This window comes from Solanum pennellii, chromosome 3, assembly GCF_001406875.1.
Source record: "Solanum pennellii chromosome 3, SPENNV200".
NCBI classification, from domain to species: Eukaryota; Viridiplantae; Streptophyta; class Magnoliopsida; order Solanales; family Solanaceae; genus Solanum; species Solanum pennellii.
Window position 1 is genome coordinate 64,299,005 of NC_028639.1, and position 15,458 is coordinate 64,314,462.

Below are 15,458 nucleotides of genomic sequence, written 5' to 3' on the forward strand. Positions count from 1 at the left end.
TGCAGCTGGTTGGGCCTCACACCCAATACGACCTGTTTTCAAGGTCAAACGAACCTCGAAGCACACATACACCCCCATTTTGACGATTTTCGTATGCTATAACAAATCATTTTTTGGGTGATCCATATTTCAACGTCAAAAATACCAATTTTTTTTTATGGACGTCCGTCAAGACCTTGGCTATGCAGACGATTGGCCCTCACGGCCAGTTCGATCCATTTTCAAGGTCAAACGAGCCAGGAAGCGCGCATACCCCCCATTTCGATGATTTTGTGTGCTATATAGCAAACCATTTTTTGGGTGATCCAGATTCCGACGTCAAAAATGCCAAAATTTTTTGTGGACGTCCGTCAAGACATTGGATATGCAGCTGGTTGGACCTCACGGCCAATCTGACCCATTTTCAAGGTCAAACGAGCTCCAAAGTGCCATTTCGACGATTTTCGTGTGCTATAGCAAACAATTTTTTGGGTGATCCGGATTCTGACGTCAAAAATGCCATAATTTTTTGTGGACGTCCGTCAAGACCTTGGTTATGCATCCAATTGGCCTTCACCGCCAATTTGACCCATTTTCAAGGTCAAACGAGCCCCGAAGCGCATACCCCCCGTTTCGACGATATTCGTGTGCATAACAAACATTTTTTTGGGTGATCAGGATTCCGACGTTAAAAATGTTTAAATTTTTTGTGGACGTCCGTCAATACCTTGGCTATGTAGCGGGTTGGCCCTCACGGCCAGTCCAACCCATTTTAGAGGTCAAACGAGCCCCGAAGTTACCCCATTTTGACGATTTTTGTGCGCTATACCAAACCATTTTTTGAGTGATCTGGATTCCTACGTCAAAAATGCCAAAAGTTTTTGTGGACGTCTGTTAAGGCCTTGTCTATGCATCCGATTGGACGTGAGGGATAACCGGCTGCATAGCCAAGGTATTGACGGACGTCCTTAATAAATTTTGGCATTTTTGACATCTGAATCATTATCACCTAAAAAATGGTTTGGTGTAGCACACGAAAACCATCGAAATGGAGAGTACGCTAGCTTCGGGGCTTATTTGACCATGAAATTGGGTCCGGCTGGCCACGAGAGCAAACCGGCAGCATAATCAAGGTCTTGAAGATCGTCCACAAAAAATTTTGGCATTTTTTACGTCGGAATTTGGATCACCCCAAAAAATGTTTGCTATAGCACACGAAAATCATTGAAATGGGGGGTATGCTCGCTTCGGGGCTCGTTTGACCTTGAAAATTGGTCGATTGGCCGTGAGGACCAACCGGCTGCATAGCCAAGGTCCTGACGGACTTCCTCAAAAAAGTTTGGCATTTTTGACGTCAGAATTCGGATCACCCAAAAAATGGTTTGCTATAGCACACGAAAAATCATCGAAATGGGGGGGGGGGTATGCACACTTCGGGGCTCGTTTGATCTTGAAAATAGTTCTGACTGGCCGTGAGGCCAACAGGCTGCATAGCAATGGTCTGGATGGACGTCCACAATTTTTTTTGGCATTTTTTATGTTAAAATCCGGATCACCCAAAAAATTGTTTGCTATAGCAAACGAAAATCGTTGAAATTGGGGTATGCGCGTTTCGAGGCTCGTTTGACCTTGAAAATGGGTCGGACTGGCCGTGAGGGACAACTGGCTTCATAGCCAAGGTTTTGAAGGATGTCCAAAAAAAAATTTGGTATTTTTGACGTTGAAATCCGGATCACCCAAAAAATGGTTTGCTATAACACACGAAAATCATCGAAATGGGGGGGGGGGTATGCGCCCTTCGGGGCTCATTTGACCTTGAAAATGGATCGAACTGGCCACGAGGGACAACCGGCTGCATAGACAAGGTCTTGAAGGATATCCACATAAGATTCTGGCCTTTTTGACGTTGGAATTCGTATCAACCAAAAAATGGTTTTCTATAGCAAACGAAAATCGCTGATATGGGGGTGTGTGCATGCTTCAGGGCTCTTTTTACCTTTAAAATGGGTCAGATTGGACGTGAGAGCCAACCGGCTGCATAGCCAAGGTCTTGACGGACGTCCACAAATTTTTTTGGCATTTTTGACGTCGGAATTCGGATCACTCAAAAAATGGTTAGGTATAGCACCACTTTGCCTCGGTTCTATGTAAACCCCCCCTTCACCCCACTCCCTGAAGTAGTAAAGTAAAGAAGGGCTCTTTGGGGTCTCATTTTGAAAATCGTCGAAATAGGGGGTATGCGCGCTTCAGGGCTCGTTTGACCTTGAAAATGGGACGGATTGGCCGTGAGGACCAGATAGTTGCATATTAAAGGTCATAACACACGTCCACAAAAAAATTTGGCATTTTTGACGTCGAAATCCAAATCACCCAAAAAATGGTTTGCTATAGCACACGAAAATCATTGAAATAGGGGGTATGCCTGCTTCGGGGCTCGTTTGACCCTCAAAATGGGCTGGATTGGCCATGAAGGTCAATCAGATACATATCCAAGGTCTTGACGGACTTCCACAAATTTTTTTGGCATTTTTGAAGTTGGAATCCGGATCACTCAAAAAATAGTTTGCTATAGCACATGAAAATTGTTGAAATAGAGGGTATGCGTGCTTCGGGGCTCGTTTGACCTTGAAAATAGTTCAGACTGGCCTTGAGGGACAAACGACTGCACAACCAAGGTATTGACGGACGTCCACAAATTTTTTTGGCATTTTTGAAGTCGGGATCTGGATCACCCAAAAAATGGTTTGCTATAGCACACAAAAATCATTGAAATGAGGGGTATGCGCGCTACGGGGCTCGTTTGACCTCGAAAATGGGTCGAACTGGTCGTGAGGACCATCCGGATGCATAGCCAAGGTGTTGACGGATGTCCACAATTGATTTTGGCATCTTTGACGTCGGAATCCGTATCAACAAAAATATGGTTTTGCTATAGCAAACGAAAATCATCGAAATTGGGGATATGCGCGCTTCGGAGCTCTTTTGACCTTTAAAATGGGTCGGATTGGCTGTGAGGGATTACCGGCTACATAACCAAGGTCTTGACGGACGTCCACAAAAAATTGAATTCGGATCACCTAAAAAATATTTGGTATAACACACGAAATCGAAATAGGGGGTATGCGCGCTTCGGGGCTCCTTTGACCTTGAAAATGGGTCAGATTGGCCTTGAGGGCATACTGCTGCATAGACAAGGTCTTGAAAGACGTCCACAAAATTTTTTGGCATTTTGACGATGGAATACGGATCACCCAAAAAATGGTTTGCATAGCACTTGAAAATCATTGAAATGAGGAGTATGCGCGCTTCGGGCTCGTTTGACCTTAAAAATGGGTGGCATTGGCCGTGAGGGACAATCCACTTCATAGCAATAGTCTTGACGGACTTCCACAAAAATTTTTGGAATTTTTGACTTCGGAATCCGGATCACCCAAGAAATAGTTTGCTATAGCACACGAAAACCATCAAAATAGAGGGTATGCGTGCTTCGGGACTTGTTTGACCTTGAAAATAGGTCGGACTGGCCGTGAGGGACAACCGACTGCACAACCAAGGTATTGACGGACATCCACAAATTTTTTTGGCGTTTTTGACATCGGAATCTGGATCACCTAAAAAATGGTTTTCTATAGCACACAAAAATAGTCGAAATGGGGGGTATACGCGCTTCGAGGCTCGTTTGACCTTGAAAATGGGTCGGATTGGGCATGAGGTCCAATCGGCTGCATAGCCAAGGTTTTGACAGATGTCCAAGGTTTTATTTGATGTCTACATAATTTTGGTATTTTGGACATCAAAATTCGGATCACCCAAAAAATGATTTGTTATAGCACACGAAAATCATCGAAATGGGAGGTATGCGAGAATCGGGGCTTGTTGACCTTTAAATTGTGCCGGGTTGGACGTGATGGACAACCGACTGGATAGCCAAGGTCTTGACGGACGTCCGCAATTTTTTTTGGCATTTTAAACTTTGGAATCCGTAACACCCAAAATATGGTTTGCTATAGGATACAAAAATCATCGAAATGGGGGGTATGCGCGCTTCGGGGCTCGTTTGACATTTAAAATGGGTCGAATTGGCCGTGAGGGCCAACCAGATGCATATTCAGGGTCTTGAAGAACTTTCACAAATTTTTTTTGTCATTTTTTATGTCAGAATCCGGATCACCCAAAAAATGGTTTGCTATTGCACACAAAAATCGTCGAAATGGGGGGTATGCGCGATTCGAGGCTCGTTTAACCTTGAAAATAGATCGGATTGGCTGTGAGGACAACCGGCTACATAGCCAAGGTCTTGATGGAAGTCCACAAATTTTTTTGGCATTTTCGACGTCGGAATCTGGATCACCCCAAAAATGGTTTGTTATAGCACACGAAAATCGATAAAATGGAGGGTATGCGCGTTTTGGGGCTCGTTTGACCTTAAAAATGGATGGAACTGGCCGTAAGGACCAATCGGCTGTATAGCAATAGTCTTGACTGACTTCCACAAAATTTTTTGGCATTTTAACGTCTGAATCCAGATCATCAAAAAAATGGTTTTCTATAGCATACGAAAACCGTCGAAATGAAGGGTATGCGTGCTTCGGGGCTCGTTTGACCTTGAAAATGTGTCATACTTGCCGTAAGAGCCAACCGGCTGCATAGTCAAGGTCTTGACGGACGTCCACAAATTTTTTTTGGCATTTTTGACGTCAGAGTCTGGATCACCCAAAAAATGGTTTGTTATAGCACACTAAAATCATTGAAATTGGGGGCATGCGCGCTTTAGGGATCGTTTGACCTTGAAAATGGGTCGATTGGCCGTGAGGGCCAACCGGCTGCATAGCCAAGGTCCTGACAAACGTCCTCAAAATTTTTTGTCATTTTTGAAGTCAAAATCCGAATCACCCAAAAGATGGTTTGCGATAGCACACGAAAATCATCGAAATGGGGGGTATATGCGCTCCGGGGCTCATTTGTAATTGAAAATGGGTTGGATTAGACAAAAGGACAATCAGCTGCATAGAAAAAGTCCAGTCGTACGTACACAAATTTTTTTGTCATTTTTGACATTGGAATCCGGATCACCAAAAAAATGGATTGCTATAGCACTCAAAAATCGTCGAAATGGGAGGTATGTGCACTGCTGGGCTCGTTTGACCTTGAAAATTGGTCGGAATTGCCGTGAGGGCCAACCGGCTTCATATCCAAGGTTTTGATGGATATCCAAAATTTTTTTTGGCATTTTTTACATCAAAATCCAGATCATCGAAAAAATGGTTTTCTATAGCACAAGAAAATCATCAAAATGGGGGGCAGGGGTATGCGCACTTCGGGGCTTGTTTGACCTTAAAAATGGGTCGGACTGACTGTGAGGGACAACCAGATGCATAGCAAAGGTCTTGAGGGACGTCCACAATTTTTTTTTGCATTTTTGACGTCGGAATCCGGATTACCCCAAAAATAGTTTTCTATAGCACAAAAAAACGTCAAAATGGGGGTATGCGCAATTCGGGGCTCGTTTGACCTTGAAAATGGATTGTATTGGCCGTGAGGGCCAACCGGCTGCATAGACAAGGTCTTGACGGATGTTCACAAAGTTTTTTTGCATTTTTGACTTTGGAATCAGAATCACCCAAAAAATGGTTTGCTATAGCACACGAAAATCTTTGAAATGGAGGGTATGCACGCTCCAAGACTCGTTTGACCTTGAAAATGGGATGGATTGGCCGTGAGGGACAACAGGCTGCATAGCCAAGGTCTTGACGGAAGTTGAATTTTTTTTTTGGCATTTTTGACGTCGGAATTATGATCACCCCCAAAAAATGGTTTTAGATAGCATATGAAAATCGTTGAAATGGGGGTATGTGCGCTTCGGGGATTGTTTGACCATGAAAATGGGTTGGACTGGCCGTGAGGGCCTATCAGCTGCATAGTAAAAGTTTTGACGGACTTCCATAAAAATTTTTGGTATTTTGGATGTCGGAATCAGAATCACCCAAAAAATGGTTTGCTATAGCACACGAAAATAATCGAAATTGGGGGTATGCACGCTTTGCGGCTCATTTGACCTTGAAAATGGGGTGGATAGGTCTTGAGGGCCAACCGGATGCATAGCCAAGGTCTTGACGGAAGTCCACCAAAATTTTTGGCATTTTTGAATCAAAATACGAATCACCTAAAAAATGGTTTGCTATAGCACACAAAAATCATTGAAATGAGGGGTATGCGCGTTACGGGGCTCGTTTGACCTCGAAAATGGGTCGAACTGGTCGTGAGGGCCATACGGATTCATAGCCAAGGTCTTTAATGATGTTCACAAAAGATTTTGGAATTTTTGACATCAAAATATGGATCACCCAAAAAATAGTTTTCTATGGCACACGAAAATCGTCGAAATTGGGGATATGCGCGCTTCGAAGCTCTTTTGACCTTTAAAATGGGTCGGATTGGCTGTGAGGGCTTAGTGGCTACATAACCAAGGTCTTGACGGATGTTCACAAAAAATTGAATTCGAATCACCTAAAAAATAGTTTGGTATACACACGAAATCGAAATAGGGGGTATGCGCGCTTCGGGGCTCGTTTGACCTTGAAAATGGGTTAGATTGGCCTTGAGGGCATACTGGCTGCAAAGACAAGGTCTTGAAAGACGTCCACAAAATTTTTTGGCATTTTTGATGGCGGAATACGGATCACCCAAAAAATGGTTTGCATAGCACTTGAAAATCATTGAAATGAGGGGTATGCACGCTTCGGGCTCGTCTGACCTTAAAAATGGGTGGGACTGGCTGTGAGGGACAATGCACTTCATAGCAATAGTCTTGACGGACTTCCACAAAATTTTTTGGCATTTTTGACTTCAGAATCCGGATCACCCAAGAAATAGCTTGCTATAGCACACGAAAACCATCAAAATAGAGGGTATGCGTGCTTTGGGACTTGTTTGACCTTGAAAATAGGTCGGACTGGCCGTGAGGGACAACTTACTGCACAACCAAGGTATTGACGGACATCTACAAATTTTTTTGGCATTTTTGACATCAGAATCTTGATCACCCAAAAAATGATTTGCTATAGCACACAAAAATAGTCGAAATGGGGGGTATACGCGCTTCGAGGCTCGTTTGACCTTGAAAATAGGTCGGATTGGGCATGAGGTCCAATCGGCTACATAGCCAAGGTGTTGACAGATGTCCAAGGTTTTATTTGATGTCTACATAAATTTGGTATTTTGGACATCAAAATTCGGATCACCCAAAAAATGGTTTGCTATAGCACACGAAAATCATCAAAATGGTGGGTATGCGAGAATCGGGGATTGTTGACCTTGAAAATATGCCGGGTTGGCCGTGATGGACAACCGAATGGATAGTTATGGTCTTGACAGACGTCCACAAATTTTTTGGCATTTTTAACTTTGGAATACGCAACACCCAAAATATGGTTTGCTATAGGATACAAAAATCATCGAAATGGGGGGTATGAGCGCTTCAGGGCTCGTTTGACATTTAAAATGGGTCGAATTGGCCTGAGGGCCAACCAGATGCATATCCAGGGTCTTGAAGAACTTTCACAAATTTTTTTTTGTCATTTTTGACGTAAGAATCCGGATCACCCAAGAAATGGTTTGCTATTGCACACAAAAATCATCGAAATGGGGGGTATGCGCGATTCGAGGCTCGTTTAACCTTAAAAATAGATCGGATTGGCTGTGAGGCCAACAGGCTACATAGCCAAGGTCCTGATGGAAGTCCACAAAATTTTTTGGCATTTTCGACGTCGGAATCTGGATCACCCCAAAAATGGTTTGTTATAGCACACGAAAATCGATAAAATGGAGGGTATGCACGTTTTGGGGCTTGTTTGACCTTAAAAATGGATGGAACTGGCCGTAAGGACCAATCGGCTGTATAGCAATAGTCTTGACTGACTTCCACAAAATATTTTGGCATTTTAACGTCTGAATCCGGATCATCCAAAAAATGGTTTTCTATAGCATACGAAAACCGTCGAAATGAAGGGTATGCGTGCTTCGGGGCTCGTTTGCCCTTGAAAATGTGTCATACTTGCTGTAAGAGACAACCGGCTGCATAGTCAAGGTCTTGAAGGACGTCCACAAATTTCTTTTGGCATTTTTGACGTTAGAGTCTGGATCACCCAAAAAATGGTTTGTTATAGCACACTAAAATCATTGAAATTGGGGGTATGCGCGCTTCGGGGATCGTTTGACCTTGAAAATGGGTCGATTGGCCGTGAGGGACAAACGGCTGCATAGCCAAGGTCCTGACAGACGTCCTCAAAATTTTTTGGCATTTTTGAAGTCAAAATCCGGATCTCCCAAAAAATGGTTTGCTATAGCACACGAAAATCATCGAAATAGGGGGTATGCGCGCTTCGGGGCTCATTTGTAATTGAAAATGGGTTGGACTGGACAAAAGGACAATCGGCTGCATAGAAAAAGTCTAGTCGGACGTACACAAATTTTTTTTGTCATTTTTGACATTGGAATCCGGATCACCAAAAAAAAGGTTTGCTATAGCACTCGAAAATCGTCGAAATGGGAGGTATGTGCACTGCTGAGCTCGTTTGACCTTGAAAATTGGTCGAAATTGCCGTGAGGGCCAATCATCTTCATAGCCAAGGTTTTGACGGATATCCAAATTTTTTTTTGGCATTTTTGACATCAAAATCCAGATCATCAAAAAAATGGTTTTCTATAGCACAAGAAAATCATCAAAATTGGGGGGGGGGGTATGCGCACTTCGGGGCTTGTTTGACCTTAAAAATGGGTTGGACTGGCCATGAGGGACAACCAGATGCATAGCAAAGGTCTTGAGGGACGTCCACAAAATTTTTTGGCATTTTTGACGTCGGAATCCGGATTACCCCAAAAATAGTTTTCTATAGCACAAAAAAAGTCAAAATGGAGTATGCGCGCTTCGGGGCTCGTTTGACCTTGAAAATGGATTGTATCGGCTGTGAGGGCCAACCGTATGCATAGACAAGGTCTTGACGGATGTTCACAATTTTTTTTTGCATTTTTGACTTTGGAATCAGAATCACCCAAAAAATGGTTTGCTATAGCACACGAAAATCTTTGAAATGGAGGGTATGCGCGCTTCAAGACTCGTTTGACCTTGAAAATGGGATGGATTGGCCGTGAGGGACAACAGGCTGCATAGCCAAGGTCTTGACGGACGTTGAATTTTTTTTTTTGGCATTTTTGAGGTCGAAATCTGGATCACCCAAAAAATTGTTTTAGATAGCATATGAAAATTGTTGAAATGGGGGTATGCGCGCTTCGGGGATTGTTTGACCATGAAAATGGGTTGGACTGGCCGTGAGGGCCTATCAGCTGCATAGTAAAAGTTTTGAAGGACTTCCATAAATTTTTTTGGTATTTTTGATGTCGGAATCAGAATAACCCAAAAAATGGTTTGCTATAGCACACGAAAATCATCGAAATTGGGGGTATGCACGCTTCGCGGCTCGTTTGACCTTGAAAATGGGGTGGATAGGTCTTGAGGGCCAACCGGATGCATAGCCAAGGTCTTGACGGAAGTCCACCAAAATTTTTGGCATTTTTGACATCAAAATACGAATCACCTGAAAAATGATTTGCTATAGCACACAAAAATCATTGAAATGAGGGGTATGCGCGCTACGGGGCTCGTTTGAGCTCGAAAATGGGTCGAACTTGTCGTGAGGGCCATCCGGATGCATAGCCAAGTCTTTAAGGATGTCCACAAAAGATTTTGGAATTTTTGACATCAAAATCCGGATCACCCAAAAAATAGTTTTCTATGGCACACGAAAATCGTCGAAATGGGGGGTATGCGCGCTTCGGGGCTCATTTGACCTTGAAAATGGATCGAATTGGCCGTGATGGAAAACCGGATGCAAAGTAAAGGTTGTGATAGACGTCCACAATTTTTTTTGGTATTTTTGACATTGAAATTCAGATCACCCAAAAAATGGTTTGCTATAGAATACGAAAATCGTCGAAATGAGGGGTATGCACGCTTTGGGGCTCATTTGACCTTTAAAATGGGTTGGATTTGCCGTGAGGGCTAACCAGCTGCATATCCAATGTCTTGAAGGACGTCCACAAAACTTTTTGTCATTTTTGACGTTGGAATGCGAATCACCCAAAAAATGGTTTGCTATAGCAAACGAAAATCGTCGAAATAGGGGGTATGCACGTTTTGGAGATTGTTTGACCTTGAAAAAGGGTTGGATTGTCCGTGAGGGCCAACCGGATGCATAGCCAAGGTCTTGACGGATGTCCACAAAAAATATTGGCCTTTTTGACGATGGAATCTGGATCACCCACAAAATGGTTTGTAATAGCACACGAAAATCGTCGAAATAAGGGGCGTGGGGTATGGTCTCTTTGGGGCTCGTTTGACCTTGAAAATGGGTTGGAGTGGCCGTGAGGGACAACCAGATGCATAGCCAAGGTCTTGACGGACGTCCACAACATTTTTTGTTATTTTTGACATCGGAATTCGAATCACCCAAAAAATGGTTTGCTATTACACATGAAAATCGTCAAAATGGGGGGATGCGCGCTTCAGGGATCGTTTGATCTTGAAAATGGGTCGGATTATCCGGGAGTGCCAAGCGGCTACATAGACAAGGTCTTGACGGACGTTCACAATAAATTTTGGCATTTTTGGCTTTGGAATCTGGATAACCCAACACCTGATTTGCTATAGGACACGAAAAATCGTTGAAATGGGTGGTATGCGCGCTTCGGGGCTCGTTTGACCTTGAAAATGGGACAGATTGGCTGTGAGGGCAAACAAACTGCATAGCCATGGTCTTGACGGAAGTCCAAAATTTTTTTTGGTATTTTTGACGTCAAAATCCAGATCACCTAAAACATGGTTTGCTATAGCACACGAAAATCACGAAATGTGTGTGTGGGGTATGGGCGCTTTGAGGCTCATTTGACCTTCAAAATTGGTCGAACTGGACATGAGGGCAAACCATTTGCATAGCCAAGTTTTCGACGGACGTCCACAAAATTTTTGGCATTTTGACATCAGAATTTGGATCACTCAAAAAATAGTTTGCTATTGCATACGAAAAGCGTCGAAATGGGGTGTATGCTCACTTCGGGACTTGCTTGACTTTGAAAATGGGTCGGATTGGCCGGGAAGGCCAACCGGATACATAGACAAGGTCTTGGCGGACGTCCAATTTTTTTTGGCATTTTTGGCTTCGGAATATGGATCACCCCAAAAATGATTTGCTATAGCACACGAAAATCATCGAAATGGGGGGTATGCACGCTTCGAGGCTCGTTTGACCTTGAAAATGGGACGCATTGGCCGTGAGGTCAAATCGGATGCATAGCCAAGGTTATGAAGAAGTCCACAAAATTTTTTGGCATTTTTGACGTCAAAATCTGAATCACCTAAAAAATGGTTTGCTATAGCACATGAAAATCGTTGAAATGAGGGGTATGCGCGCTTCGGGGCTCGTTTGACCTTGAAAATGGGTTGGATTGGTCGTGAGGGCCAATCGGATGTATATACAAGGTCTTGATAGACGTCCACAATTTTTTTTGGATTTTGACATTGAAATCCAGATCAACCAAAAAATATTTTGCTATAGCACACGAAAATCATCGAAGTGGGGGGTATGCGCGCTTCAGGGCTTGATTGACCTTGAAAATGGGTCGGATTGGCCGTGAGGACCAACCGACTGTAAATCCAAGGTCTTGACGTACGTTCACAAAATTTTTTGGCATTTTTGACGTCGAAATCCGGATCACCCAAAAAATGGTTTGCTTTAGCACAAGAAAATCGTCGAAATGGGAGGTATGCGTGCTTTGGGGCTTGTTTGACCTTTAAAATGTGTCGGATTAGCCGTGAGGGCCAACCGGCTGAATTCCCAAGGTCTTGAATGACATCCAAATTTTTTTATTGCATTTTTGACGCTGGAATCCGGATCAACCAAAAAATAGTTTTTATAGCACACGAAAATCTTAGAAATGGGGGGTATGCGCGTTTTGGGGCTTGTTTGACCTTGAAAATGGGTCAGACTGGCCATGAGGAAAAATTGGCTGAATAGAAAAAGTCTTAACAGACTTCCACAAAGTTTTTTGGCATTTTTGACGTCGTAATCTGAATCACCCAAAAAATGGTTTGCTATAGCATACGAAAATCGTAGAAATGGGGGGTACGCGAGCTTCGGGGCTTGTTTGACCTTTAAAATGGGTCAGAATGTCCGTGTGGGACAACTGGATTCATAGCCAAGATCTTGACGGTTGCCACAAAATTTTTTGTCAATTTTTACTTCGGAATCTGATGACCAAAAAAATGATTTGCTATAGCATAAGAAAATTATTGAAATAGGGGATATGCGCGCTTCGGGGCTCTTTTGCCTTAAAAATAGATCAGATTTGAAGTGAGGGACAGCCAGATGCATAGCCAAGGTCTTGACGGATGTCTATTAATTTTTTTGGCATTTTTGATGTCGGAATCCGGATTACCCAAAATATGGTTTGCTATAGCACTCGTAAATCGTTAAAATGGAAGGTATGCACGCTTCGGGGATCGTCTGACCCTTGAAATGGGTTGGAGTAGCCGTGAGGGTCAACCAGATGCATAGCCAAGGTTCTTTACAGACTTCCTATTTTTTTTATTTTTTTTGACGGTTGAATCTGGATCACCCAAAAAATAGTTTGCAATAGCACACGAAAATCTTTAAAATGGGGGGTATGCGCGCTTCAGGGCTTGTTTGACCTTTAAAATAGGTCGGACTGACCGTGATGGCCAATCGTCTACATATCAAAAGTCTTGACGGACTTCCACAAATTTTTTTGGCATTTCTAATGTTGGAATCCAGACTACTAAAAAGCCGGTTTGCTATAGCACACGAAAATCATCGAAATGGAGGGTATACGCGCTTAGGGGCTTGTTTAACCTTGAAAATGGGTTGGACTGGCTATGAGGGCAAACCGGCTGCATAGCCAAGGTAAGGTGGACGTCCACAAAGTTTTTTAGAATTTTTGAAGTCGGAATGCGGATCACCCAAAAAATTGTTTGCTGTAGCACACGAAAATCATCGAAATGGGGGTATGTGCGCTTCGGGGCTCGTTTGACCTTGAAAATGGATCAGAATGGCCGTGAGGGCCAACCGGATGCGTAGGCAAGGTTTGAAGGACGTCCACCAAAAATTTTGGCAATTTTGACTTTAAAATCCAGATTACCCAAAGAATGGTTTGCTATAGCACACGAAAAATCATCAAAATAAGGGGTATGCGCGTTTCGGGGCTCGTTTGACCTTAAAAATGGGTCGGATTTGCAGTGAGGGACAACCGAATGCATATCCAAGGTCTTGACGAACGTCCCCAAAAATTTTTGGCATTTTTACATCGAAATCCATATCACCCAAAAAATGGTTTGCTATAGCACTCGAAAATCATCTAAATGGGGGGGGGGGTATGCGCGCTTCGGGGCTCGTTTGACCTTGAAAATGGGTCTGATTGTCCGTGAAGACCAACCAGATGCATAACCAAGGTTCTTGATGGACGTACACAAAAAATTGTAGTATTTTTGACGTTGAAATATGGATCACCCAAAAAATGGTTTGCCATAGCACAGGAAAATTGTTGAAATGGGGGGTATGCGCACTTCGGGGCTCATTTGACCTTGAAAATGGGTTGTACTGGCTGTGAGGTCGAATAGACTGCATAGACAAGGTCTTGATAGACGTCAACAAAATTATTTGGCATTTTTGACGTCAGAATTCGGATCACCCAAAAAATGGTTTGCTATATCACACGAAAATCATCAAAATGGGGGGTATGCGCGCTTCTGGGCTCGTTTGACCTTTATAATGGGTTGAATTGGCCGTGAGGGCCAATCGGCTGCATAGCCAAGGTCTTGACGGACGTCCAAAAAAGTTTTTGGCATTTTTGACGTCGGAATATGGATCACCCAAAAAATTGTTTGGCATAGCACACGAAAAATGTCGAAATGGGAGGTATGCAAGCTTCGGGGGCTTGTTTTACCTTGAAAATAGGTATTATTGGCCGTGTAGGCCAAGCAGATGCATAGCCAAGGTCTTGACGGATGCCCACAAAAACTTTTGGCATTTTTGACGTTGGAATCTGGATCACCCAAAAAATTGTTTGGCATAGCACACGAAAAATGTCGAAATGGGAGGTATGCGAGCTTCGGGGCTTGTTTTACCTTGAAAATAGGTATTATTGGCCGTGTAGGCCAAGCAGATGCATAGCCAAGGTCTTGACGGACGCCCACAAAAACTTTTGGCATTTTTGACGTTGGAATCTGGATCACCCAAAAAATGGTTTGCTATAGTACACTAATATCGTTGAAATGGTGGGTATGCAAGCTTCAGGGCTTATTTGACCTTTAAAATGGGTCGAATTCGCCATGAAGGACAACCCAATGCATAGCCAAGGTCATAACGGATGTCCAGAATATTTTTTGGCTTTTTTGACGTCTGAATCCGGATCACTCAAAAAATGGTTTGCAATAGCACACGAAAACTTTCAAAATGGAGGGTATGAGCGCTGCGGGCTCGTTAACCTTGAAAATGGGTCGTACAGGCCGTGAGGGATAATCTTCAGCAGAGCCAAGGTCGTGGTGGACGTCCACAATTTTTTTTGTCTTTTTTAAGTCGGAATCCGGAACACTCAAAAAATGGTTTGCTATAGCACACGTAAACCGTCTAAATGGGAGGTATGCGGTTCAGGGATCGTTTGACCTTGAAAATGGATTGTACTGGCCGTAAGGGACAATCGACTACATATACAAGGTATTGAAGGATATCCACAAAAATTTTTGATATTTTTGATGTAGGAATCTGGATCACTCAAAAAATGGTTTGCTATAACACACGAAATCGTCTAAATGGGGGGTATGCGCACTTCGGGGCTCGTTTGACCTTGAAAATGGGTCAGAATGGCCGTGAGGGCCAACTGGATGCATAGGCAAGGTCTTGAAGGACGTCCACCAAAAATTTTGGCAATTTTTACTTCAAAATCCGGATTACCCAAAGAATGGTTTGCTAAGGCACACGAAAAATCATCGTAATAAGGGGTATGCGCGCATCGGGGCTCATTTGACCTTAAAAATGGGTCGGATTTGCAGTGAGGGACAACTCGTTGCATAGCCAAGGTCTTGACCGACGTCCCCAAAATTTTTTGGCAATTTTGACATCAGAATCCGGATCACCCAAAAAATGGTTTGCTATAGCACATGAAAATCGTCTAAATGGGGGGTACACGCGCTTTGAGGCTTGTTTGACCTTGAAAATAGGTCGGACTGACCATGAAAGCCAACCGACTGCAAAGTGAAGGTATTTACGGACGTCAATGAATTTTTTTGGAATTTTTGACGTCGGAGTCCGGATAACCCAAATAATGGTTTGCTATTACACACAAAATCGTCTAAATGGGGGGTACACGCGCTTCGGGGCTTGTTTGACCTTGAAAATGGGTCTGACTGGACG